Source organism: Arvicanthis niloticus, unplaced genomic scaffold (assembly GCF_011762505.2).
Source record: "Arvicanthis niloticus isolate mArvNil1 unplaced genomic scaffold, mArvNil1.pat.X pat_scaffold_719_arrow_ctg1, whole genome shotgun sequence".
In the NCBI taxonomy this organism is placed as follows: domain Eukaryota; kingdom Metazoa; phylum Chordata; class Mammalia; order Rodentia; family Muridae; genus Arvicanthis; species Arvicanthis niloticus.
Window position 1 is genome coordinate 19,389 of NW_023046327.1, and position 27,594 is coordinate 46,982.

At 37.7% G+C, this 27,594-nt stretch overlaps 1 pseudogene; it reads right to left on the bottom strand.

Moving 5' to 3' along the window:
* Window positions 1–411: 411 nt before the first annotated feature.
* Window positions 412–6,199, bottom strand: LOC117702348 (proteasome assembly chaperone 4 pseudogene; annotated as a pseudogene).
* Window positions 6,200–27,594: the final 21,395 nt, after the last annotated feature.

Sequence of the window (27,594 nt, forward strand, 5' to 3'; positions counted from 1 at the left end):
CATAAATTAAACTAATCCTTATTTTGGCTAAATGACTTTCATGGTGGAAAGTGACAGCCCATGTCATCATGGATTCATTATACAAAGCCCAGAATCACTATAGCTGAGCCACTCTCTCCTTCAGTCCTGGTCAAACATTAAGGTTCTTCCAGAGTCAAAATGATAATCTATTGAATAATTTAAATTTTTCATTTTCATTCAAATAATGTCCCCTCTATTTCTGTGGGCAGGTGGGGAATAATGACATCGATTCATCATAGATAAATAAGATGTTAATACGTGACCTAACATTATGTGTTTTCAGCCTAGTTTTTTCTTTCTAATGGATGACTTTTTTTTTTTTTCAAAAACTCCCAACCTGTTTATTTCAGTGTAATTTATATACAAGTAACAAACTCTTCCTTCTGCTGCTCAGAACTTTTCCAGAAAGGTCTCCATTTCTTCCTTAATCCTGTTTTCTACGAGTAACATGAAGTTATTGTCTGTGTTGGAGAGGTTGCAGCTGACAAATACCTGTTTGCTGGTCTTCCTGGCTAAGCGCTGAACATGGCCTGTGGAAGTCTTATCAGAAGCGTCTCTAAAAAGGGAGGTGTACACAGGGATGGAGTCGTAGCAGCTGCACAGGGCCACTGCGAGGTTTCGTAGATGCATTGCCCCCACCCACAGAAAGAGCGAGTCAGCCTCATGACATGATAGTGAATGAGCTGCTCTCACAGCCTTGCACTGAAGTTGTGAAGCGACACGTCCATCCCGCCAGCCAGCCACTGGCACCACAGCACGGAGACTAGGCAGGCACGGGCGCCCAGACCAGAGAGCAACTTTTAACTTCTTTAAAATAAATCAATTCTAATGAATCTGCTTTGGTATATCTTCTTGTTGAAGTCCTGGCTGCCACATGCAGATGCTCTTGGTCTAGTATGAAAATGCTTTGTGGCTCAATAGGATGAGCAAGCAAATCAAATTGAATGTAGAAGGAGATAGATAGCAGACATCAAAGAGCAGTTGATGTCCCCACTCAGCCCTGCCATTTCTTTGAGCTGGCACAGCATTGTGCCATGGACCCATTTTGCATGAATGAGAATCATGATTCAACTTTTATGCCAAGGGCTCTGTGTCTGATTGAAATGAAGATGGAAGTTGGATTTGTACTGTGTAAGTACTATATGTACTCCATAAGCTTTTTCTTCCCATAACTCTGTAATTTTAAACTTGTACCTTATGTGCTGGTTCTATAAAAGACCCTGTAGAAAATTTGAAGGACACTAAGACAAAGAACACCAATATGTTTCCTTCCACGGAGACAGAATGTCAGTCAGGTTCCTCAGCAAAGAACAAAACAGAACAAAACAACAGGAATAGATGGCTAGATACATTGAAGATGGATGGATAAATGGATGGATGGATGGTTGGTGAGTAAATAGGAAGACAGAAAGATAAGCATCATATTTATATATTCTGAGATAGACTGACTCTGATTGATATTTATTTTAAAAACATTACTTGGCTCTGGTGATTTACTAGGTCCATCAAGACTGCTATCAACTGGGCAACATGTTAGGCAGGCAACTGTTCATCATGAATTTGTATTCCTTCTTCCTCAGAGAAACCTGAGGTTTACACCTAAACATTCAACTGATAAAAATGCTGCCCACTTGGGTCATCAAGGATCATCTATTTCTTTTGCTTAAAAACAAATAATTACAGATAGATACTAACCATAGTTACAAAAATACCTAGAAATTGATTCTATAAATGAGTGATATAGTCTACCCAGGTTGGCAGATAAAATAACCATCACAGAGAGCTTATAGTTTATTGAAGGGGATAAACATTGAAGAGATAATTTTCAATATTATAGGAATCACACTGTAGCTTGAGGAATTTGGAAGAACTGGGCGAGTTTAGGGCCCAAAGGATTTACTTGCAGATCCTGTATTCAAGCAGAGACAAGAAGATGAACAAGAATTTTCCAGGATGAGAGGGGAGCAAAATCTTTGCTTGTTTAAAACAAAATCTTTGAAGTTGATAAGAAAACTGTCACATTGAGTAACAGAGAGGATGCTGGGATATCTAGAACACAAGAAGCCTTGGACTCAAGTGTCATTAGTGTACAGAATAGACAGGGAACATAGGCAGAATCTTGCTATTTGTTGGATCTGGGTAACTACTCTCCCTGCAGTTACATTATCTTTGTGGACAATTTAATTTTTAAAATTCTATTGATCTCATGATTAAAGTCCCCACATGCTCACTTATTGCATGGAAAATAAAATGATAGTTTCCTAGAGGATTTAAGAATTAAGATCTGTTGTACAGTCACCTAAGCTAGACACTGATATGGATGGCTGGAAGTGCATGCTGACAAGAACATGATGTAGCTGTCTCCTTAGAGGTCTGCCAGAGACTGACATTCAGAGGGCGATGTTCACAGCTAACCACTGATCTGATCAAGGGTTTCCCAATGGAGAACTTAGAGAGAAGACTGAAAGAGCAGAAAGGGTTTGTGACCCCAGAAGGAAAGCAACAATACCAAACAACCAGAGCCCCACAGGGTCTAAACCACCAGCCTGGGAGCACATAGGGAGGGACCCATGACTCCAGCTATAAATGTAGGGGAGCATGACCTTGTCGGGCATAGGTGGGAGAGGAGATTCTTGGTCCCATGAAGGACAAACACCGAGGGGGGGATGTGAGGGTGGGGAGGTGGGAGTGGGCGGGTAGGTGGGGACACAGCCTCATAGAAGCATGAGGAGGGGGGATGGAATAGGAGGTTTCTGGGTGGTTGGGGGAAGTGGGGTAAGGGAATAAAATCTGAAATGTAAATATAATACCCAATTATAAAAAAGAATTAAGATCTGTGCAACTGACTCAACAAAATCTATTACTTTCTGTTCTATGACTACTTCCCGTTAAGCCCTCAGACTAATGCCTTTGAGTTTGCTCTTTTCTCTCCTCGCATCTCTGAAAGATTTCCAACGGAAGTCTTTTCAGCTTTCAGATACTGCAAAAACTCCTCATTCCTCTCTGTCTCACTGTTTCACCTTAGAGTAACTCGGGGCCATCCAGATTGTGCACGTGTATATATGGATGCCTTCCTAACTTTTACCTCCCCCCACGTGTCAGGAAGACTCATCAATACAAAGGCTTTGATATTAAGCAGTTATTCAAAGTTAACTTAAATTTCAAGGAAAAAAAATAATGAGTAATGCCTGATAGTCCCTGGGACCACTACTCTAAATTATGGAAAGGGGGTCTGTACAGTTTCAAATTGTTGGTGACTGGAAACCTGGCTTACTGTAACAGGATGAGAATACCAAACATTTTCTGACTGAACTTGTAGTTTCTGTATTTTTGCTTTTATTCAGCTTCTGTGTCTCCAGCACAGCAAAAGGGCTAGAAAAGGGCCATGATTTAAAAGATGTCCAGATGGGCTATTATGAAGTAATATGGATGAAATAAAACTGTTTTGAAATGGTCTTGTTGTATAATCGTTCACATTTTTAGTAAAAGGAATATCGTAAAGCTATATTATGGTTGAAGAGTAAAACAATACTAATTTTTAGAGATAGTGATTGGTCCAAACAAGAGCTATTATTGATTATTTGCAGACTGGGTAAAGATGTTTAAAACCAACAAAAGGATTGTCATGATAAGTGAGAAATTAAAAAAAAAACACAGCATGTACACAAAAAACTGTTGTTATTGCTGCTACTATAACATTTGTGAGATATGAGCATAACATCTCTATTGATGTTGACAGCCTAGAGACAATCAATCAATGCCACACTAGCCTATGTCTGGAAAGAAATCACTGAGTTGCAGGCACTAGCATCCTGAGCATCACTGTTACATATAAGAGTATTTCAGAAGCTCACAGAGTTCATAGCTCTGGGCAATACTCCAGAGCGCAGATTCCTTAGTATTTCTTGATGTTGTTGCATCCCTTAGAGGAGCCAATGTCGAAGACTAATGTAAAGGCTAAGCTGAGAGTTGTCCAGCCAACAATGATATTATCTACTAGGTTTAGAAGGAAACTAATGCTTTCTGTTTTCCAGAGATGCTTGAGTTTGTCTAATGGATGTCCCAAGGCTACAGTAATGAATAGCATGGCCCGTTCATGGCATTTTTCCTTCTCTTGATAAAAAGCTGTTCCTCGGCTTCCTCCTTTTCTATTGATTTGCTTTTCTGCACTTCTCATGAAGTCCTGCCTCCCTCTGAAACAATTTAGTTCTTATTCAGATCTTCCCCCTAGCTTAGTTTGGGCCTGATCTTAGGGGTCAGCCTGGCTCTTCTTCCGTGTTCTGTTAGGGCTAGTCAATGCCTACCTAGCTAAGGGGAAAGAAAAACATTGCCTTGTACTGCAACAACTGCAAGTTTGTAGTTTGCTGACTATCCATATGACACCCCAAATTTAGGGTGACTAATTATTTTAAATCACATGATTTTTTTTTTCAGTAGAAAGTCAGCCATGGCATCTTTATAAATGTGGAATTCTTAGGCAGGGCATCAATGAGAACAGTTTCAAATGAGCCTTCTCTGTATAAATACTATTTTAGGAGCTAAAACAGTAAACATGAGGCATAGTTTCTGCTATAAGAAAATACCGTCTTTGTGGAATGGCAGATTATAAAATGGGAAATTTCTTTATAAGCAATATTTTTTTAATACTCAGAACAATGCATTTTGGCATTTAGCTTAAGGACTGGAAAGTAGAAGATTATGGATGATTTCCTGGAGGAGTAACAGCTCTTAACACAGGCTATAGAAACCCTTGTCAGTATGCAAGAGTTTGTACCTCTGAAATGAGACTAAGACATGGAGACAACGAACGTCTGAGTTACTGTGTCATCTGCAGAAAAAAAAAAAGCCTAAACTAAGCTCACTCACCATAAGGGGACATTCTTAGTGATTTTCCACCTCTGGTTTGTGAACTTCAAGATAAAACAGAGAGACCAATAAGAAGAAAGGATATGAAATGTCACAGGACCCAAGATGGTTTGTCATCACTTAGCAACATCCAGTGTTTGAGAGCACAAGCTAAAGGGACTCAACCATAGACCTCAACAGAACTGGCCAAAGTCTGAAATAAAACCAAGTTACTAAGACATAAAGTTGGAGGGGCCATGTTCAAGGCCATGTGCTACCTAAGCTGTGAGCACTTACGAGTCTCTGTAAAATATGGTGTGTGTCGATTCACAGTATAACACAGATAGGGAAGATAGGTACAAGACTTTAGTTAAGAACTTGATGTGCAGAAGAAATCAGAAGTAATAATGCTGAGTGATGTTTTGTTCCTTGCTAGCTCTAAGTAACTATATGTTATATAAAATATATTATACATATAATACAATATATAATATGTATTACATTTTCATATTTTCCAGCTGGTTTCAACAAAAAAATAGTTTGCTTAGAAAAGCTAAGTGTTAATATATAAGGGTTTTATTGAAGACCTATGGAAACCCACCCTCAGTGACTCTGGGTTCCTAAGTAGCTTTGAAACTATCTACTGATAATTACTCCAATGTGCCGTGGGGGCAAGGGGAGTGGAACCGTGTCAGCCAGACCAAAACTGGGAAGGTTGAGCCAAATTCAGAAACCCTGTAATGCTCATATCTGAGAATATTAGGTATTTCGTCTACTCCCTTCCCAGTGCCTATCCTAGAGCACGTGACCAAAACACCCCACATAAGGATTATGACCACTAGTCATGTAGCACAGAGCACAGAGTTCTCCATGCTAATGAGCTATCTATATGGGCAAGCCCTGAGGGTTTTAACCAATAAGCTTGCCTACCTGAAACATTCCTTCCTTCGTCATTCATTCTTTCTTTGGTTCACCCTGAGTAAGTGATATGCATCTGTTTTCACTACCAGTAAATCGTTTAAAGAAGTAAGGACTTTCTGTCTTATAAAGAACCACCATGGGTAGAAGTCTTAGTCATACAGAGCCATTCTGGCCGCTCTGCTCTCCAGACATGGACACTCACCCCTGAGTTAAGCCAGAGTTTCCCCCACTTCAGGCTCATCACAAGCCCTTGGAAATGGATACTCTCCAGCGATGTCTAGGTGTCTGGGAGTTTGGGAACCCCAGCTTCAGCCTAGCCTGTCTCCTTTCTCACCTGGTCTGGGACCCCCATCTTAGGCTGCATTCCGCCATTGCCAAGCAGGTTCAGTGTTCTGAAACCAGGTACCACCATGGTGGATTAGATGCAGTGTAGCCTAGTGCCTCCTGTTTCGTCTGCCTGAACAGTGAGCCAGAACGCAGACCCGAGTGCAAAGACTATTATGTAAAATATTTTCTCAACTGGGAATACAAGCTAATGTCAAGACAGCAGTGGGAATCTTCTGTCTAGACTAAATAGGAAGAGCAGAGTAAAATTTATTAATAGTAAAGGAAATTCTATAGACATACATATTTATATCTATATACATTAAAAAGCAAACATATATTAAACATATACATATAAGATGTAAATATGTATGTTTTGCAAGGATCTTTGTATATCAGCTTTATTATTTTCTAAAATTGTTAGGAAAGTAAGCAAATGATATAATTCAGGCTAAGCCTTATTCCTGAAAATTTGACACACTTTCCCTGTGGGGAACTCCACACCCATGTGATCTGTCTTTACAAATTCAAGCCAACACAGATACAATATCTGGAAGAAAAACATGGCATCTGTTTAGACTTTTGTTGACATAAATGATACTGTACCAATACTGTCTAGATAGCATTTTCATTATATTTGTGGTATAAGAAATATAGAGATAGTTTGTGTGTGTATTACTTTCAAATTTATTCAGAGGAAATTATTTCATTGATGAATTTTTAAGCCCTAGGTAAGTTCTAGAGGCCATCTCCATTAGAGACACATGAATGACTCTAGTTGAGTCATCACAGATTAACACTCTCGAAGTGTCCCTCGATGTTTCCACATTTCCTTTTTAACTAATTTCAGAGAGTCTAGACTATTTCATCAAGCTGCATCTTCTGTGAACTAGGATAACTAATCTGTTTGTGCCCTGTTCATTGTTGATAATTTGGTTGTGTCAGCAGTACATGGAGATGCTATGTGGATCCAGGAAAATGCCAGTAATTGGAGAGAGAGAGAGAGAGAGAGAGAGAGAGAGAGAGAGAGAGAGAGAGAGAGAGAGAAAGCCTAGCAAGTAACTATATGTTTACAACAGATCTGCTATTGACAGTTAATGCTCTACCTAATCAGTCTGCTAGTCCTTCTGTGAAAAAATAAGAAAAATTACATGCATCCATATAATTAAGTTTAATGGGCTAAAAATTATAAGATTTAACTGGAGAGCAGTTTAACGTCCTTCCCTTTAGTTTATTAGCCATATGTTCTTACCCATCTTTTCTTTCTTCCCATATAAATGCTTATGAACTGCTTAATAACAGTTTGGTATTCAACAATTGAATAAACCATAATTTGAATAGGAATTCCTATTAGCATCTGATATTCATTCACAAAGTCCAGTTTTCAGTATGTGGCATCCCTTCATGTACAAAGTGAATAATGTAGTATGAAATCTGCAATTATAAACATCCACGATGAACACTGCATTAAAAACTCAGTCTGTTATTACTGTGTAATCTGCATTGGCATAGCCATTCAAGGCTTATGATTTGCATTAAAGCATATAGAAAAAATAGCCCTAAAAATATAATTTCACATGTTTGAAACAGCTTCCCAGCCCTTCCTATCACCTTTTCTGTAGAAATAATTTTGTAGTAAACTAGAGGGTGGCTGCAGTCCAAGGAGAGACTTTCATTACTAAGTTATGTCTACTCAGAATACCACGGCTCTGTGCACATAGAGCTAACAACAGGACTTTTAGTTCTATGGCACTGAATAAAATACCCTCATTTAGATGTAAACTACTTAAAATATTCTTTTTAAAAGTACCTACTTTAATATCTTCGTTGATAGAATAAAACATTTTTAGGAATGTTAAAAACTTTGGGTTTCGATTTAAAAAAATGGATTTAAATGAAGATTCGTTCAAAATCAATGGAAAAAAGTGACAAAAGTGAGTCATGGGCTGCTGTCTGTATAGCTGAGAAAGTCAATTTTATTTCCAAGCAAGTGTCCTCCACAGAAGAATCAGAGAGTCAAGGACCTATGGATTGTTTTCTACATAATTTACAGTTATCAAAAATTCCAGTCTCACTTTCTAGCACAAGTTATCATGGTAAGGAAGGTTCTGGAGGATTTCCCTGTAAACAAGAGAAACAATAACGTATTCTGAAAACTCTACTTTTTTTTTTTTAATTTATGCCAACAAACACTGGTTGAATACATACTTTATGCTAGACGGACTGGGAAACTGAAAAACAAAATCTAGTTCTATATTTCCAAGCACATTTCACTTTTTCAAAGGAAATTTGGAAATTTGGTGGACACATATACACACATACACACACACACACACACACACACACACACAAACAAGACAGGGGGGAAGGGAGAGAGAGGGAAAAAGGAGGAAGGGAGAGAGAGAGAGAGAGACAGAGAGACAGAGGCAAATACAGAGACATAGGAGAAAGAGATAGACAGAGAGACAGAGAGTAGGAGGAAAGGAGGGAGGCAGGGGGAGAGGGAGAGAGAGAAATGAGGGAGTCATACACAGACATGTAGATACACATATACACAGGCACACGAAACATGCACAAATGCGTCTCTGTTCATTTCTTCCAAACTATGTCAGAAAAAAAAGAGGTCCACATAGAACATTCTTATTTCTGGTCCTCCTTCTGGGAAATAGACATAGAATTTAGATGTAGACTGAAATTAATTGAATACTTTCAGCCTGAAAAGGTCACCAAAATAAACTATAAAATCATAAAACCTCAGTGGAGGAATTTGAGTGTTACCTAAGAACTGTGTTTAATGAAATTAGAAAGTATGCCTTAGCCAGAAATAATGATACTTAAACCCCTAGGACCAGGGAGCCATAACAAAATATATCTATCAGCTTCTAGTTAATCAAATGAAAGTAGACTTTGCTGTTAGAAACTTAGAATCCTTGTCCATGATCATCTGTACAGATTTAACACATTTTATTAGCTCTTCCAAAGAAAATATCACAATTTCTCTCTTTATTTATTTATTTATTTATTTATTTATTTATTTATTTAATTTACATCCCAAATGTTGTTCCCTCCTGGTCCTCCCTCAAAAAATTCTTCCCCTATCCAGGACTCTCCCTTCCTCTGTCTCCAATGACTGTTTTGTTCCCCCTTCAAAGTGGAGTTTAGCCATCCCCACTGGACCTTCCTTCTTGTTTAAGTTCTTTGGATCTGTGAGGTATATCATGGGTATTCAGTACTTTTTGGCTAGTATCTACTTATCACTGAGTACAAACCATATGAGTCCTTTTGGGTCTAGTTTACCTCACTCAGGATATTTTCTAGTTCCATCCACTTGCCTGCAAAACTCATGATGTTCTTAATAGCTAAATAGTATTCCATTGCGTAAATGAACCATATTTTCTGTATCTATTCTTGGTTTGAGGGACATCTGGGTTGCTTTGAGCTTCTTGTTATTATGAATAAGGCTGCCATGAACATAGTGAAGTATGTGTTCTTGCAGTATGGTAGCTTCTGTAAGGCAAAGGACACTGTCAACAGGACAAAATGGCAGCCTACAGATTGGGAAAAAATCTTTACTAACCCTACATCCTACAGAGGGCTAATATCCAAAATATATAAAGGACTCAAGAAGTTAGAATCAAAAAAAAAAAAAAAACAAATAACCAAATTTAAAAATGGGGTACAGAGCTAAACAGAGAATTCTCAACAGAGGAATTTTAAATAGTCAAAAAGCATTTAAAGAAATCTTTAGCATCCTTAGTCATCAAGGAAATCCAAATCAAAACAATCCTGAGATTTCACCTCATACTAATCAGAATGGTTAAGATCAAAAATTCAAGCAACACCACATGCTAGTGAAGATGTGGAGAAAGGGGAACACTTTTTCCATTGCTGGTAGGATTGCAAACTTGTACAACCACTCTGGAAATCAATCTGGAGGTTTCTCAGAAAAACTGAAAATAGTTCTACCTGAAGACCTTGCTATACCACTCCAGGCCATATACCCTGAAAGATGCTCCACAATACCACAAGGATACAATTTCTTGATACAGATCAAGTGCCTATTTAATTCAGGTATTTGTGGTGAGGAGCAAAGCACAGCCCAGCATCCCTCCATACAGGCCAACTTGTCTTGAGCCTCAAAGATCTGAAATAGATTTCCAGCATTCACATTTTCTCCATCTGATTACTCTCAGTACATTCCTACTTCTTCACTAAACTTTCTGCTTATTTTCACCATCATCCTCTTAGTGATAATCAGTTCCTTCCTCTGCACACAGTGACTCACTCAGGCTGGGTATATGAAGTTTTGGATTGAAATTGACATACTGAAAAGGGTTAAAACCCAGACCAGAGATGCCAAAAGAGGTCTCAGCCTCAGCCTTCACTGTTTCCTAGCATCTAGCTCATTTCCATCAAAACCAGACATTTGGTTGGCAACAGTCTTCTGTTGGATGCTGGTCTTGCTTGCTTCTCTATCTTTCTTGATTCCTATCTTTCCTCTTTTCCATCCTATCCAAGTGTCCTATTCTTTCCTTGAGTGACTTTCCATGGGAAAACATAAACACAAATACCTATAATATACAATCATATGACCAAATAAACAATCCCACCTGAGTTTAGCATGCTTAACCAATACATTTATTGGTATTACTCCTGTGTGGGAGGACATGCATCACTGCAAAGTACTTGGCACTGAGATAGGGACTCAGGAGAGCTGCATCCTCAAAGCTCTGCACAACTAAAAGGCAGCTTCACAGAAGACAATTACCTCTTCCCCAGCAATTCTCTACTGCGATACAACCTCATGAATCTTCCACAAACTTTAATGCTGAGCCATGTAAGTCTGAACAGCTTCCTGAGTTGTAGGAGAGTCTCTCTGTCTTCTAGGATGGCATGTTCTCATTTTAAAGAAATAAATATAATAAAGTAAACAGTACAAAAATAAAAGCAAACAATATAAAATCTTCTATTACAACCATTTTTGCAAAGCTGCTGTGAATAATGGCTAATTTCTTGAAATATGAAGATCATTTCTTTCAGACCATGGCCAAGGAGAGAAACAATATATCCCAACCTGAAAGACTTCAAGACAGTATTTATCATAACAAAAGATAGATTATTTTTTCCTGATAGGAATCCTAACTTCCCAAAGATGAAGAAGCATATATCCTTTACCATCTTTTCAAAGTAATGTGCTTTCTCCTTTTTTATTTATCTATTAATTCCACAAAGAATTATTCAGTGCCTTCTATGTATGTGGCATTACATCAGGTTTGGAAAATGCAAACAAATTTTAATATAAAATCTAAAATATCATCAGATCTTACTAAAAAATTTATTCTGAAAAAATATTATTCCATCATAGCAGATGCTTGTGCCTGGAATAAAACACAAACCTATTTCTTAAATTCAGTACTGTGGAACAATAAGCTTTCTCACCTTGTCCTTCTGTTTTATGGGGAAGTTTATTATAGTCTCAGTTCAAATGATTTAATTTCTAAGTGTTTGAGAGTAATTCTGAAAAACATTTAGAAAGTATGGCCAGTGTAAAGAACCTTGGGAGTTGGCCTAGTACGTGTTTCTTCCAAGGAGTTAAAAATGCAATACTTTACAAGTATTGCAATAAAACAATATAACAGCTATCTTCATCTGCATGTTTGTTTTGGTAAATATATCATGACAAATATGCCCTTTATGATAATAACTGCCCAAGTTGCTTGCCTGGCATAACAATATAATAACCCCCAGTTCAGTATGTATGCTTGTTAGTCATGACCAAAGTGAGGGAAGTGTGTAGTAGGTTTTTACGTCAGCTGACTCAGAACAAACTTCACAGCTTGGGAAAATTATACTTTGTCATAACAATATGTGAGCCACGACGTCTAGGAGTGGAGTGAGTTGACTCATGGCTTAGCCAATGGATGCAGAAGATCCTCCTTACCCACTCCTTGGGGGAATAGAAAGCTTGCTTTGTTTCCAGGACTGGGCAGGGTTTTTGTCATTCTAATCTCTTTCATTTCTTTTTATCACATGTTGGGTTAATCATTTCACAGGAGGTGTGCTCTCTCTTGGAGAGACTTCATGTATTATTCCACAGACAGTAGCTAAAAGAAAAGAAGTTGCATATGAAATTCTTCCAGGAAATTATTGTAAGGCAGGAGATTTTCCATAATTTTAAAAAGAAGGAAATCTTGCTCACGCCTATTACAGCAATACTCCTTTCTGACTCACTGACTCATTTTCCTTTATTGGAATTCTCACAGCATGAAATCAAGGGTCCACAGGCCATTGCCACATTCACCGGCACCCCACAGTCCCGTGGGTTTACTCTGGAATCTTTGGAGTCTGATTGGTTAGCAGAATATAATACTGGGACTGGATCTTGTGTGTGTGTGTGTGGGGGGGGGGTGTTCTTACTATTTTTTTTCTCCCTTGAAGGCTATATCCTAAAAAATCCTCATGAGACAATGAAATAAATGGTACATTTTCTAGGCATGTCTCTTCCAAAGTCAGGAAATGTATGTCTGGTTAAATATACATAATTCAAAGATACAAAAATGTTTTCCAATATGTTTTCTGTTTCTTTGGTTTCTGTTTCATCCGTTAATAATTCCTCAGTTACTGAATAGGTAAGTTTAGCATGAAATTTCATGGGTTCTATATGCCAGACACAGTGCTTTCTGCACACATATACTTCATGTATTCTCTATAACAACCCTTAAGGCAGATGCTGCTGAGGTCGGGGTGCCTAGGAATGAGAGGGGTACATAATTACCTCAATTTGAGATGACACTATGGCTATATGTTTCCAGCAAACTTTTCATTTTTCCCATAACATAATTACCTCAATTTGAGATGACACTAATGTTCATATGTTTCCAGCAAACTTTTCATTTTTCCATAACTTAGGGCAGTTCTTGCCTGTGATGGACATGCCTGGCCCTGTTACATCACAAGAGACAATAAAATTTGGCCTGGAGATACACTCTAAGGCTACCTATCAATTGCTTCAAAACCGGTGTACCAAGACAAGGGACCTTATAACATATGTTTCCATGTTTGTACATTGAGATGATATATTCTAATATATTTATTTCTGTGTTTGTAGAATAAATGGATTCCAATCCCTGTTAAAAAGTGGGGTACAGAGGCACTTTTAGACCACATGAGGCATCCTGTAGCAAGACAACCAGAATACCTTTACAGATAATGACCCCAAGCTTTGGGACTCACTTCTCTACCAGAGAAGCCTTTAACACTTGATACCAATCATTCAGTTTTACTTTGCTCTCAGGTGATTTCCTTTCAATTCTTTTACTAATGGAAAAATAGAACCCATTACCCTAGCTAGAATCATTATTATACCAAATTAATAAAGAAGTTGAAGTACATAAAAATTAGGGAAATGCTGCTCACGGGGCTAGGCAGAATTCCCGACTCTGAGACTTTGAGTCTTTTTTAGTCTAAAGTTGTATTCTTTCCCATGTGTTGTCCCACCTCTGCTACGCTGAGCTCATATGATGAAATCCTAGTGTACAGTGCATGGAAATTTGACCTCAATGTCTTTTTCATAGTAAAGTTAAAGTGAGGTGATTGAGAGGATTCTAATCCAAGATGAGTAGTGTCCTTTTATGTTAGGTTAATTTGGACACGGAGACACGAGAGGCAGAGAGACGGTATCAAAGATGTACACGAGTAGACGGGCATCTCATGTGAGATCTGCAACAACTCTTTGCCTCACGGCCCTCATCCTGCCACACCTTGATTTCATACTTCCATAGTGCACAGTATTAACAATAAACTTCTGTTGTTCAAATTTCTGTACTTGTGGTACTTTGTTGCAGCAACTCTGAAAAATAAAACAGTCTCCTCTCCTGCTCCGAATCTACTCAGCCCAAAGAATGGGCCTGAGGTCCCCTGTGAAGGTTAACCTCACTGAAACACTCTCATTTTATCTGCCTATTTGGCCACGACTCTGAAACCAGAATTTCTTGGTTTGTTTGTTTGTTTTGTGTGTGTGTTTGTTTGTTTGTTTTTTCACCACAAGGCTCATTTTAATCTGCCAATATACTTCGAGTCTATACAGTTCTGCAGGTCTCCCATTTAACTCCTCTTCTCCCAACTGTGCCTCCTTGAGTTCTGTTTGCTACACAGAAAGAATGCTGAGAGAATCACGCCAAATGTGCTGCTTTAGCATCTGGAAGAAAAATCCTCACGAGAGCCTTCACAATAAATCACGATAGAAAATTCTATTACTGCAAAATCAAACCTAAAGGAAGAGAATAATGATCTATCAGGTAAAGGAAGAAGAAAATACCAGGCTCCTGAGTTATATGGTTCTCAGTCTAAAACTCACGTTGCCACTTATGATTTGGGCTTTTGAGGCTGTTGTACAGGCTCTCTGGAACTCTATGACATTACAGTCGTTTTTTATACGTAAAATAAGTCTGGACTCTTCTTCATTAGAAAAGGGAAGTTAAGCGACTTTCAGTAGTAGTTATTTGATAATAGACATAGCTCAAGTGGACCTCTTTTCCAAACTTTCTAACTCTTTTCTCTCAAATTGTAATCAGTCTGCCTACAAAGGCCTAGCTTCTAAATAGCACACAGCTTGATAGATTGAAGTGCTGCTTGTCCTCACTCAGTGAGGAGACAAACTAGTGGTCGTGATGTATGAAGGCGGCAACAGTTGAATTATTTGGGAATATTCTGCTCTTAGGAAAGGCTATCTCGAGGAAACTGTGAGTGAAATATTCAGGTTAAATCTTCCCAGAAGTCAAAGCCCATGCTCCAAGTGCAATTCTTTGCCCTTCCATCCTATGTATATTTTCCTTTTAATTAAATAGAACAACAAAGTGGATCTACTGTACAGCAAAACTGAATCCTGCTAAATGCTACTGAGCTAACAAGTTCCCAAAAGAATCAGACAAAACTGAATGTGAAAAATAGGAACCAGAATGTTATCATGGGAAGCCTAAAGATAAACTTCTCTGGGGCACCTGACTGCCTTTGGTCACTCTGGTATAGGTTTTCGGTCTTCCATATAATAATAGGCTTGGCAGCAACCAGCATAAGAAGAAAATCCAAAACCTAACCTGCCAACCCCCCCACAAAAAAGTTTGTATTTTTCCAAAAGCTTGTTTGAAATACTATTTTAGTGACTAAGAAGCACCTGGGCATCCAGTTATGAATAAGATAAACATATTCAGCTCCTGTAAGTTGTTTTTATTTGATTAGCAGTGTACATTTTTAAAGTTTAAAAACTCCACAAAACAGAAAGTTGGAATCGGAAGCAATTATTTCATGGATCTGACTCAGTGAATAGAAATTTCATCCCATTTCTTTAGAATGAGTATCATATCTGTTCTTGTACCACCAAACACTCAAATGTCAGGTACTTGGATGCAAACATTCAATTTTCAAAAATGCTATCTGTCGGTCTATCTAATCTCCACTTTAACTATGTCATCTCTATGCGACAAATGATTAAGGGGCCAGCGTTTCTCACAGACTTTTCTCCTACCCTTGAACGTTTGTAGACATAGCTTGCTTATTTCACAGAAATCTGCTATGCTAAAATGACTTTATTGAGGGATGAAGTCCATTAGAAGGTCTCACTTTCTTCTACCATCTCTCACTTTCCTGTGATGAATCTACTAAGAGTCCATTTAGCGCTGCTGCATCTCATTCCATTCATACTGCAAGGTTTAATGAGGGATGTAGGGGGGTCTCTTCAAGCTGGTGTTAGAAACAGATGTTTTCGAATGTCTCAAGCCAGAACAATTCATGCTAAAACTCCCAATCTACCTCTGTGTGGGCTCTTGAGTCTTCTCAATGGGCCATTGTTATGACCAGCCACAGTAACTCTGTGCTTGAGTTACTCACAGACAATGGCTTCAGTTGTCCTCATAAACTTAGTTGTTTTCACTGAGTAATGCTTGTTTGGATTCTAGAGCCAAATACCACAGACTAGAGGACTAATAAACAGCAGAAATGTGCATCCCATGGTTCTGCAAACTGTAAACTGCTGGAATCATTTTGTTTTACTGAAGACCCTCACTGGGTTGAAGACTAATAAATTCTGGCTATTTCTTACTAGGGCATGAAGAAGGCAAAAGAGATCTCTGGGATGCATTTTGTAAGGACACTGTTCATTGAGTTTTCCTTCTATAATAAAATATCTAAAAAGCTACCTTAGAACAAGTATTTACTTTCACTATTCTAGAGACCGAGAAGCCCAAAATCAAGGCAAAAGCAACAGATAGATTAGCTGTCTACTGATTTCTGTCCAAGATGGCATCTTAGTGCTGCATCCACTGGAAAACAAGTGTTGCTTCCTTCTGTGCTGTAAGGAAGTTGACAGGGAAGGACCAACTTCTAATGGCCTCCTATTAGTAGGATTCCTAATCCATTTCATGAAGGAAGATCCTTCACTATCTGATGCTTCTCAAAGCCTTTACCGTATAATATTTGCACATTTTTAATCTCCAAATTTTGGTGAAGACAGATTCACAGCACACATTAAACCTATTCATGAGGGGTTACATTTTAATGACCAAATTATTTTTCAAAGGCCTTATGTTTTAATACCAGTGGCTATTAAGATATCAACATATGGATGGCAGGGTACAAATGCCAGCTCCATGGAAAGCATCAGTCATAGACTGTTCTCCTCTAGCTCTTGAGAATCAAGTGTAAATAGCATTAAACGATTTTACTATCCTACAGTTGACTGTTTTTGTTCGACTGATCCTTTGTTTCAGGGAATATCATTTATTTCAATGTAACTAATTGGAAATGACATTAAGTTTCATCCACATTTTGAGCTAAGGGCCGTGCTTCCCTATCCCTTATACCCAACCTATCCAAGCATTCATTTATGACAATAAATCAGATTATTTCCTTCCTACACAATGAGTTTGCCTCTATAGGTCCCTAGTGTCTTTTTCTGCTAGTAAATTTCATTAGAAACCAGACTGTCTATATGCAATCCCCAATGCATGTCTGTCAACAATTTAGTTTAAAACAATGTATTTAAATTGTATTATCTCAGTGAGATGGAAATGATAATAATACCTACTTTATAGAGTTCTAATGACACAGATGCTAAAACATGATTGTTAATGAGATAAAGGCTGAAGCTTTCTGTATTAGTTCTATGTGTCTCTAGCCTTTGAAATATTTTATAAATATTAAAGCATTCAAATTTCCCACAGTTTTATGATAAATTTTTCCATAGGAAAAAATAAAATGATGAGACAGACCCAGAAATATTGACAAAATATAGCTAGGTTGCATGCAACCTGGAACATAAATGCAGATATTCTGGATCTAAAACTAAGAGTCTTTCAAAACAGGAAGTTTTTAGGGGCTGATGTTCATACATTTTATTTTAGTTCTGGCTTGGTTTATTTTTTCCAGAGTTTAGTGGGGTTTTGTGTTAATTTCTAGACAGCGAGAAACAAACACAAGAAGGTCTTTACCATGGACCCAACAGTAGCTTCCAAATATTAGTTTCTTCCAGAAGCAAGTTATTGGCTCTCATTCCCCAGATTCCCATTATATGTTCGATCCAACATGTGGCCTTCAAACTTTCATACCTGTAAAATTCCATCCATGTTACAGAGTTGTAAATAAGATTTGTAAAGTCAATCTTGGTGATACTCTACCGTAATTCTTACAATTGGGAAGTAGAAACAGGATAATCAGGAGTTCAAAGTCATCTTTAGCTGCATAGTCAGTTCAAGACCAACTCAGATTACATTAATACCTTCTCTCCCCCAAAAAAGTAAATGTGGTGTGTGTGTGTGTGTGTACATAATTTGTAAGTTTGGTGGACTAGCATGCCTATGGTGATGTTATGTTGTATGGAAGAAGATATCTTACAGACATAATTAAAATTCCAAATCAATTGACTTAAATCTAATTAAAAGAGAAAGTGACCCATAAAAGAGATCATAGTTATATAAAATGAGAAACTTGTACTGGTCTCAAAAGAACAAGTAGGCATGCTAGAGAACGACATGAGACCAAAGATGCTGGGTGGCATCCTCCTGCTCACAATGGCCTCTGGTTGGTTTAAAGATGCAAACTTCATACCTCAGGAACAGAATGTCAACAGAAACAGGGGCAGGGGGTGGATGACCACACTCAATTCCAGAAAAGAATTCCTGGAGAGACTGTGGAAGCTACTTGAGCCATGTTCAAATTTTAGACAGACAAAATTGTGAGATAGGAAATGTATATTGTTACACTCCATTAGTTTGTGATCCTTTCTTATGCAACAATAGAAAACTAAGATACTACCTTGCATTTTTTATACTTGAATATAATAGAGATTTGCTGTAGTAATTCAGTTGTATCTGGATATATCTCAAGTGAGATAATAGCATAGGTGTCACTAGTTATCATTATTCCAATTAAAAGCTATTTCCCTTAAACTCATCAGCCAAGTCTGATTTCCTCAAACCTAGTTTCACTCAATCTCATGTCTTACAGAGAACATGTTAAATGTAGTACTGACACGCGAACTTTCATTCCTCCACCAGCTCTTCTCTTTCCTGGAAGATGAACTCTTCGTGGTAAATTTATACCCATGATGAAAGCTATTGATTGAGACAAAGAAAACAATTGACTAATCAATATATTTGGGTCAGTATACTGGCACCATGGGATCCTTTGCTACAGGCCATGCCAAACTACATAGTGAGTTGGATTAGATTGTGCCCTGGACCATATGCAATGGGTACCCTAATCCTTTTGTAGAATCAGTAAAGTAAAAGATAAAGAGTAAGGACACATAACATATATGACTCTATAGCTTGGCTATGACACATCATGTCACTTTATTCCTCATTCTGAGTCCAACAGGAAAATTTCCATAACTCTGATCTGTTTAATAAGTCAGATCCATTTGAGATAATTTATCCTATGATTAGCTCAAAAGCAACTGATTTGGGATTTTAGTGGCACGTGCCAATTGTTTGTTTCTTCTATGATGTAACATAATGAGACAACAATATCTAGAGTGTGGAATTAGAGTTTTATCTTTGCTTCTATCAGCTTCTGGGTGTGCAATTTGTATTCTTCTGCCCCAGTTTCCTCATTCAGTACATTCATGTGCTCTCATTGTGTCTTGTGTGCACTAATGGACATTCCTAAAACAATATCTGAAGCACAATCATCACTCAGAAATGTTAGCCAGATTTCCTTATGCATCAGTCCCTAAAATCTTAAATTGAAAAATGAATATTTATATGTGAATCAACTTTCCAGGTGTTTCTGTTGTGATATTTTGCTCATAAACTCAATTATATTCCTTCAGTTGCACTCTGCATTAATTTAAAAAAAGAACACAGTGCCTCTAAATCCCAATGTTTTTAAGTAAGAGAATGATAAAACTTGTGTTCTCCTTAGGCAGTCCAACCAGCCACTGACCAATGCATATGTGGATGCTTGGAGCCAACCATCAGACTGAGTTCAGGGACCCCAAAGGGGAAGCTAGCAGAAGGACTGGAGAAGCATAGGAGGATTGCAACTCCATAGAAAGAACAACATAAGCTGGCCAGACCACCCAGGGCTCCCAGGGACTAGACCACCAACCAAAGAGTGTACAGGAGGGATCCATGGCTCCAGATACATAGGTAGCATAGGATGGCCTTGCCTGACATCAATGGAAGGAGAAGCCCTTGGTCCTGTGAGGTTTGATGCTCCAGTGTAGCAGGATGCTGGAGGAGTGGGTAAGGAGAATGTGGGTGTGTGTGTGTGGGGGGGGGGGAGAGCACCCTTACAGAGGCAAAGGAAGGGAAAAAAGGAAGGGTGTGGGATGGGGTCCTTGGAGAGGAGTAACTAGGAAGTGGGTTATCATTTGAGATGTAAATAAATGGAATGATAATTTAAAAAAAACAAAACAAACAAAACACTTGTGCTTAAAGGAGACTGACAGACAACTTCACTTAGACATCTTCCAACACAGCTTTATTCATGTTGAAGATCAGAAGTGCATTGTCGTCTAAGCTCATAAATGTTGAGGGCAGTAAGTGACATAGACATGATCAAAACAAAATCTGCTCTTCATTTTTCCACAAACTGTATACTCAATCTTCTCCAAAAATTAGACTAAGTTTCTTAATGTTCTGAAAGTAAAAATGTCAAATCATGTGGCTCAAATTGAATGTGATAGTTTGTAGATCTATGATGGTGTATTTATGGAGTGCCAAGATGACCTGGGGAGATATTTTAAAAACATATTTAGCCCTTAAGAACACACAACTTTCCAGTGCCTGCTGTCCAAATACCAATCTTAACTGTCTATGTGGCAAACACTATTTTATCTGAACTCAAGTATTGTGTTCAGAATTGCTGGGGGTGGGTATATGTTAAAAGGTGAAACAGTTGTCTATAAACACAGTGACCAGGATGCAGGATGAAGAATGAACATGTGTTTCTAATGGTAAATGACTTTTATAGGAATAAGTATAAATGACAACTATGAGGGAGTTTATTAAATGCCAAAATATGGTTTTAAATAATGATTTTAAAAAGCATTAGGGCAATAAGCATATTTGGAGAAGGACTGTAGTTTAGTTTACCTCCATGTGGACATGTCTGTTGTGCACATGAGACAAAGTAATTACAGGTTACCATTATATGTAGCTATAGCTCTGTGATATGATGCTGTGTACATTTTCTCCTGTGGATAGCAAGTGATCCCGCCACTGTCAAAGAAAGTGATGACTGTTTGAACTAGGCCTGTCAATCACCCAGTGATGTTCCACTTCTTCTAAGTTGGGATGTGCTTTCTTGACACAAAATAAGCTCACTAGTGGCTCACAGGTACATTGAGCTCAAAAATGTGATTTATGTTAAGATTTATCTCTGTGTGTATGCGCTAATAGGCAGAACACCAAAGCAATGATTTAATCTCAATTCAGCTGCTGCTAACATTTCAAGCTATGACTCAAAGGGACTTCCCTGTCTTGAAAGGTCTGTGGTTAAAAGTAGGTTGTTGTTGTTATAGAAATATCACAAGGGAATCAAGGAGATATTTAGATCTGGGTTGCTGATATACTGGATGTGATTTTTTTATCAAGGATGAGTGGCTTTGCTGATTATAAAGACTCAGTTATAGTGAGCATGATAAAAATAATTTGGAATAAAAGAACACATGCTTCTAACTTTTCAACAAGTAGCTTGTACACACTTTTAAAATTAAATACAAGGCCATGTAGGCATATATTCTTTTAGAATATGATATCTATATTATGGTTCTGATAAATAGGCAGCTTATTACTTACTTACATGATCTTTTAGAAGTCATTCCTGAGAGGAAACGCAAAACTTTGCTCATCCGGGCAGTGAGTTATCTACAAAGTCACTGGACACAATATGTGTCAAATATGATGAACAACATCAAAGTAAGTCTTCATTCTCTCTTACCTCATATTTTCAGGGCAGGTACTTATTTGTTCTCATTAGAATATAAATAAAAACTCTGGAGTTAGACATGGTCTATGTTGTTCACCAATAATACCCTAATGTTTGAAATGGTCTTCTATACAAAATAATTTAAAAGGCAATTTACACAGTTAATTCATTTACCCCTTTCAATTACTCAGTAAATACAGACTAGTCTTATTCCCATTCTATAGGCAGAGAAACTTTAGGAATCATAGACTATTTCAATATCATGTCTAAGACAACACAGCTGGAAAATAAATCATAAACTTTAAAATAACAATGCTACCCCATGCCCGCACTCTACTTTCAATTGGATGAATCAGAAGAGGGAAGGATTGCTAATTTAAATCACCAAAAACAGAGTAAATAAACCTAGTTATATCATCCTTTCCATAAGTTGAAGGGGTAAGAAAGAATTCTAGAATTTACCACCATTAATATCTGAAGTCTCTCCAGTGTTCTGAAAGAATTTCCAGTTCTAACCACAAACAAGCAGTTTATTTTCCCCACCATCTTGCAATACTTTGAATACTTCTTCATTATATTTTTTGAGATTATAATAGTATTACATCATTTTTTCCCTTCCCTTCCTCTTACCAACACTTCCCATGTATCCCCTCTATCTCACTCTTTTTCAAAGTGTGACCCTGTTTTTCTTTGTTGTTACATAGCACATTGGTCCCAGGAACCAGGCAGGGGACAACAATTATTGTTGTGTATTAAACATGCATTTCATGACAGCATAAATTAGATTCTCTTCCCACACTATTCAATATAATCATAACTTATAGAATACAGATTTTTGTCCCGTCTGAAGGCTACTGACATTGGAATTGGACTTTGAGCTAAGATCTGTATGACTTCATTAGTATAGACTCTTTTTTTGTGGTATTTCACATTTCAAATCTTACATATGCATGCTAGCAGAATTAATTCATACTAGTATATGAATCTAAGAAAGTTCCTTTTTCTCTAAGGTTGGTTATTTATTCACAGGATGATAACAATAATCACAATATCAATATTTTTATTAAACTAGCTCACTATCCTTTATATAAGATTTTTTTTATGAAAAAAAAAGTAGGTAAAGTGCCCTGACTAGTCTCCGTTTAAAGTTCATAGTCTTTACTACCTCTGCTATCTATCATTGCACAGATTGTACGAAATAAAACAAATACAAATTACAGAGCCCAAAGCTTAAATTAAATATGCAATTAAAATAGATTTTTCCCATTGATTATTTTCATTGCAGAAATGTGGGTAAATGTCATCAGACTTTGAACAATTTCTAAGGCACCACCTGCTTTTGGAATCAGTTCAGGCTGCTGTAGTGAATCATTGCACAGTAGATGGACCTGAACCCTTTGTATCAGTCCTTATTCTTCTGAAGGCTGGGAAGGCCAAGAGCTGGGCAGTAATACACTTAGTTCTTGGGCAGAAAGTTACCTTCTTGCTGTATCTTTACCTCATTATGGCAGAAAAGAAGCCCTTATGCCTCATTCTCTTTTGATAAAGTAATGAAACCTAGCATGGAGATTCCATACGTGTTTCTAGCCATGTTGGTGGGTCCTTTTCCTTAGCTTAGACAGGGTTTGTAGGTCAGAATAGAAATACTTGTTCCTTGTTCTTCAGCAGACCTTGTGGTCCTCAGCTTTGAGCATCAGACATTGGTAACTGAAGACAACTGTGAGTAGTAGAAGGTGGCACCTTGTGGTGTTATAGTCTATGTGCCTGCCCTACTTATTGGGACCAGTATTAGAGTATGGGGGTCTAGGAAATCAGTATCTCAAGCCCTGATAGCAGCTAGTATAACACTCGATAGGCCTAAGGGTCTCTTAAATTCTTGGCTCCTTTATTTAAAAAGGTTACTTTTTTAATCATGTGTATGCATGTGTATGAGTGTGGGTAAGCGAATGCAGGTACCAGTGGAGTCAAATAGAAGTCATCAGATCTAGGAACTAGCATTACAGGTGGTTGGGAACCACCTAAACTGGATGCTAGGATCTAAACTCAGGAACTCCGCAAGAATACTATGTGCTCCTAACTAGTGAGTCTTCTCTCTAGTCACAAACCCTTAACTCTTGTGGCATAATCACTCTCCATAGAACTTTACCAATGACCAATGTTTGTAGTTTTTTCACTCTTTATATGCTTCTACCCTTCCTCGCCTTCACCCTCTTCTCTTTCTCCTTCTCTTTACTTTAGCCACTCCTCATTGTTCTGCTCTGAATTTTACCTACATCCTCCTCCCATTGCCACTGACACTCTTAGCCTTACTGGGTGGAATGCTCCCACTTTTATTGCTGTTCACCACTAAAACTTCCAGTGCTAAAGAGGCCATAGTTCTTGCTCCAATAACTTGTTCTCTTACCAGCTAAGTTCTTTACCAAAAGCAATCAAGAAAGACCACTTGAGAGAAGCTTTTCTGATAGATTTTAATGACAATGTTTTTTTATACTGTTGACAACAGTCTTCAGTTGGGCCATCAAAGGAAACATTTCTCTGGCTTGAGAGGACATAGTTAGAGGGCTATCTAGATTTCATCAAAATTTATGGTTTTAAAAAGTCTAGCACAAACTGTTTGAAACAGTTGTGGCAAGGCAACACTTCAGAAGTCAACATCATGTTTTGGCAGCAAGCAGCTATAGTTGCTAGGTAGCTTCCTCAAGCATCCTAGAAGCATTCACAGCAGCCAATGACAACATGCCAGTTCAACTGCTAGGTTGATGATCTACTCAAGGCAACCAAGACCTGTGAACTAGTAAGTCAAATGGTCCCATCTACCAACATTTTAGCTTATTACAGGATAAACAGACATCAGACTATACTAACAATGCTTCACTCCTGCCAAACTCCACAGTGGCATGCTTTCCTTAATCTATCTCGTCCTAATCTTAACCTGATTATATCTTAAAGACATACCTCGTAACACCATCAAATTTGGCACTTAGGGTTTCAATATATATACCTTGATAACACACACAGAACTTTTACTGATGCTCTGAGAACAAGCCTAATTTTTGCTATTTAATAATCTCACATTCAGAGATTGTTACATAGCACCATGGAAATAATCTTTTATATAGTTTTCAACGCCCCTCTATATCCTTCATTATTTATTACTTCTCAAAAAGCTCAAGAGCTCTCAATACTGCCTCTCTTTACTGAGCAAAGTCAAGTTTTTGCACTCTCCAATTGACTGACATTGAATTGAGTGACTTTCTTTTATGTCCCCATATCCATCTGTCCTTAGTTCACTCCAAGTCTTTAGACATATAAAATATAAAGCCTTAGAAACAAAGAATTTCCCCTATCATCTGACTCCTAAAGTTGACTGAAATTTGGATTACATTAAGTATTCCAGAACCTAGAAAATAGGGGAAAAAATTAAGGACCAAGGCTCATACATCCATGTCACCTGTCTCTGTCCCCAGTGGGCAGCCAGCTCTGCTATGATAATAACCTTCTGGGGAGTTTGTGGGCTTCCCTTGGGGTGGAGGGTACATTGAAAAGGGAAACTCAGCAGGCCTTTATTTGTTTAACAGCTTGGCTATGCAGGATTCATGTAGATATCAATGATAATCAATTACAATGATAGTAATGCCTTAGCTGGTCTTAATAGGCTAAAATCTCACTCAAAAGGCTAAATGAGAAAAAGAAAAAAGAAAAAAAAAGACAATTTAATTTCCAGGGAAAAAGACAAGAAAAACAGAAAGAAGTAGAAAAACCACTCCTGAAGTGCTGATGCTGAGCAAATGGGAGATCTGCTGTTTTAAAACCTGAAAGAGAGAGGTGGGAGAAAAAGAGAAAAAAATAGTATCAAGACCTGCACAAGACCCCATCTAATGGTGAGTCCCTGCCAGAGGCAGAATACATAATCAAGTGAAAGAAAGCAAAAAAGACAGAAGACCATATTTTTGTAAATGCCTTTTCTTGAGAGCTTTTCTAGTGTACTGTGGGGAGGAAGAGAAAGCACAGGAAAAGGGAATGGAACAGTGTACAGAAATTAAGTCACAAAAACTTCCAGGGTATCTATATAGTTATCAAATTCATAAAGAATAACCAAAGCCTAGGGATTCTCAAGAAGTAAGTGCCATGGGGGATAGGAAAGAGGAAAATATAGTTATAAAATAAATAACCTGAGAACTTACCATTGTTTTTGTCAAGACATAATTCTAAGACTTATACTTGATTTAAGAAAGAACAAAAAGCAGTCCTAGGGCAGAGGCGATGGCTCCAAGGGTGACATGCTTGAGTGAAAGCAATGACTTTGCTGACATTGTGTATGTCCAAAAATGTTATTTTACTCTCACACTATATTTTGAGTTTGATTGAGCCTATAATTGATGTCATAAGTCTTTCTTCTCAAGACTTTGACACAGTACACCTGTGGATGTCAGAAGGCAATCTCAGCTGTCAATCTATGCCTTCCAGTGTCTTTGAGACGGGATCTCTCATCACCCATCACTGTGTGCGCCAGATTACAAATTCTGCAGCCTTCCTATGATTCTTGTTTCTGTCTCCCATCTTCCCACTGGAGCACAAATATTACACACACCTGTAAGCTCCATCCAGGTTATACATGTATTCTGAAGATTTCAAATTTTGCCACTGGTCTATTTCCTTAGCCCCCTGTTAGACATGGGGCAGGTATTTTTGATGTAGAAATTTATATCCTGCAATTAAAGGAAACTATTTGTTTGATTGGGAGAAAGTTTTTTATATAAATTATAGTTGTGATCTTTTAAAACTTAACCATGTAATTGACATCACACCTATTCCACTTTTGAGATGCTATAGATCAGTTCCCATGATGCACCCAGGTAGGGTCAAGGGTTGAGTATTTGAGTGGGAGGAGCATGCTCAGTGGGGACACCCTAGAGGATGCCTGCTATAATATTCCTAGAAACAAGCCAGAGCTTTGTTGTTTTTTCTTTATTTGCTTCTGACAAAAGCAATGTGGCATTATGCGGTAGCTAAGTATTTGTGGGTCTGATGTAGATGATTTTCTAGATGGCTTCTAAAATAAATTTTTGTTGAGGAAAATATTTTATTTTCTCTTTGATATGTGAATTGAGGATTACTTTTTTGACAGAAAATGAGAACCCAAAAACTCTTGTCCATATAAAATGCTATAGTCAATTTTTTAAAAAAAAAAAAAAAAAAAAAAAAAACCTACATGGATGACCTTACACACACAGGAGAATGTTAAGAGAACTAGTAATAATTTTAAGCTAAAACTAGAATAATTAATCATTACATTAGTCTGAATAAACTATTCATTTGTCTTCATGATAAGGTATATAAAGATAAAAGATTATCTCTCCAAAATGATATAAATAAATGAATAAAAAATTTTCTTCACTTTGCCAATGGCCATTCATTTTAAATGTGAAAATCAGTTACTTCCTTTCTTCAAGAAAAGCTCCCGGACCCATAATGTTCGTAGAGAGACACTTGAGACAGTTTCTATGACTCTATCATTTCCAATAAGAAGGGGGAAAAGAGCTGAATTACACACTACTTAACACAATCTAGTTGGTTAATTGGGTTTTTCTCACTTTTGAATTGATTGCTGCAACAGCAGCACAGCTAACTTTCTTTGCCATGTTTTCCATGTGACAGACTAATTACTAAAATCTTCCAACTCTGAACATGATGTATTTGGAGGCTCTGGATTCAAATGGATAATTGAACAGCTGTTCCCACCGCCAGTTCTCTGTGTGTATTTCATAAATGCGCTGCATCTCCTATTAGTCTTCTCAACAAACACTGAAAGTTGGCATTGATTGCTAGGTACAACATGTGAGCAATTTGGAGCTGAGTCAAAGGTGAGCAAATGTGACATTTTCTCTAAATGAGTTAGAAATTGGTGGGGCACTTGTGGCAAACCTTCACCTCCCACAGCCCAGTTTCTATGATCAAATTCAATATAAACACAGATCTGAAAAACCTGACCAGTCTAGAAATAGTTATATGGTGCAAAGGATGGTGACCAAACTATTGAAACCAACATTCCTTATG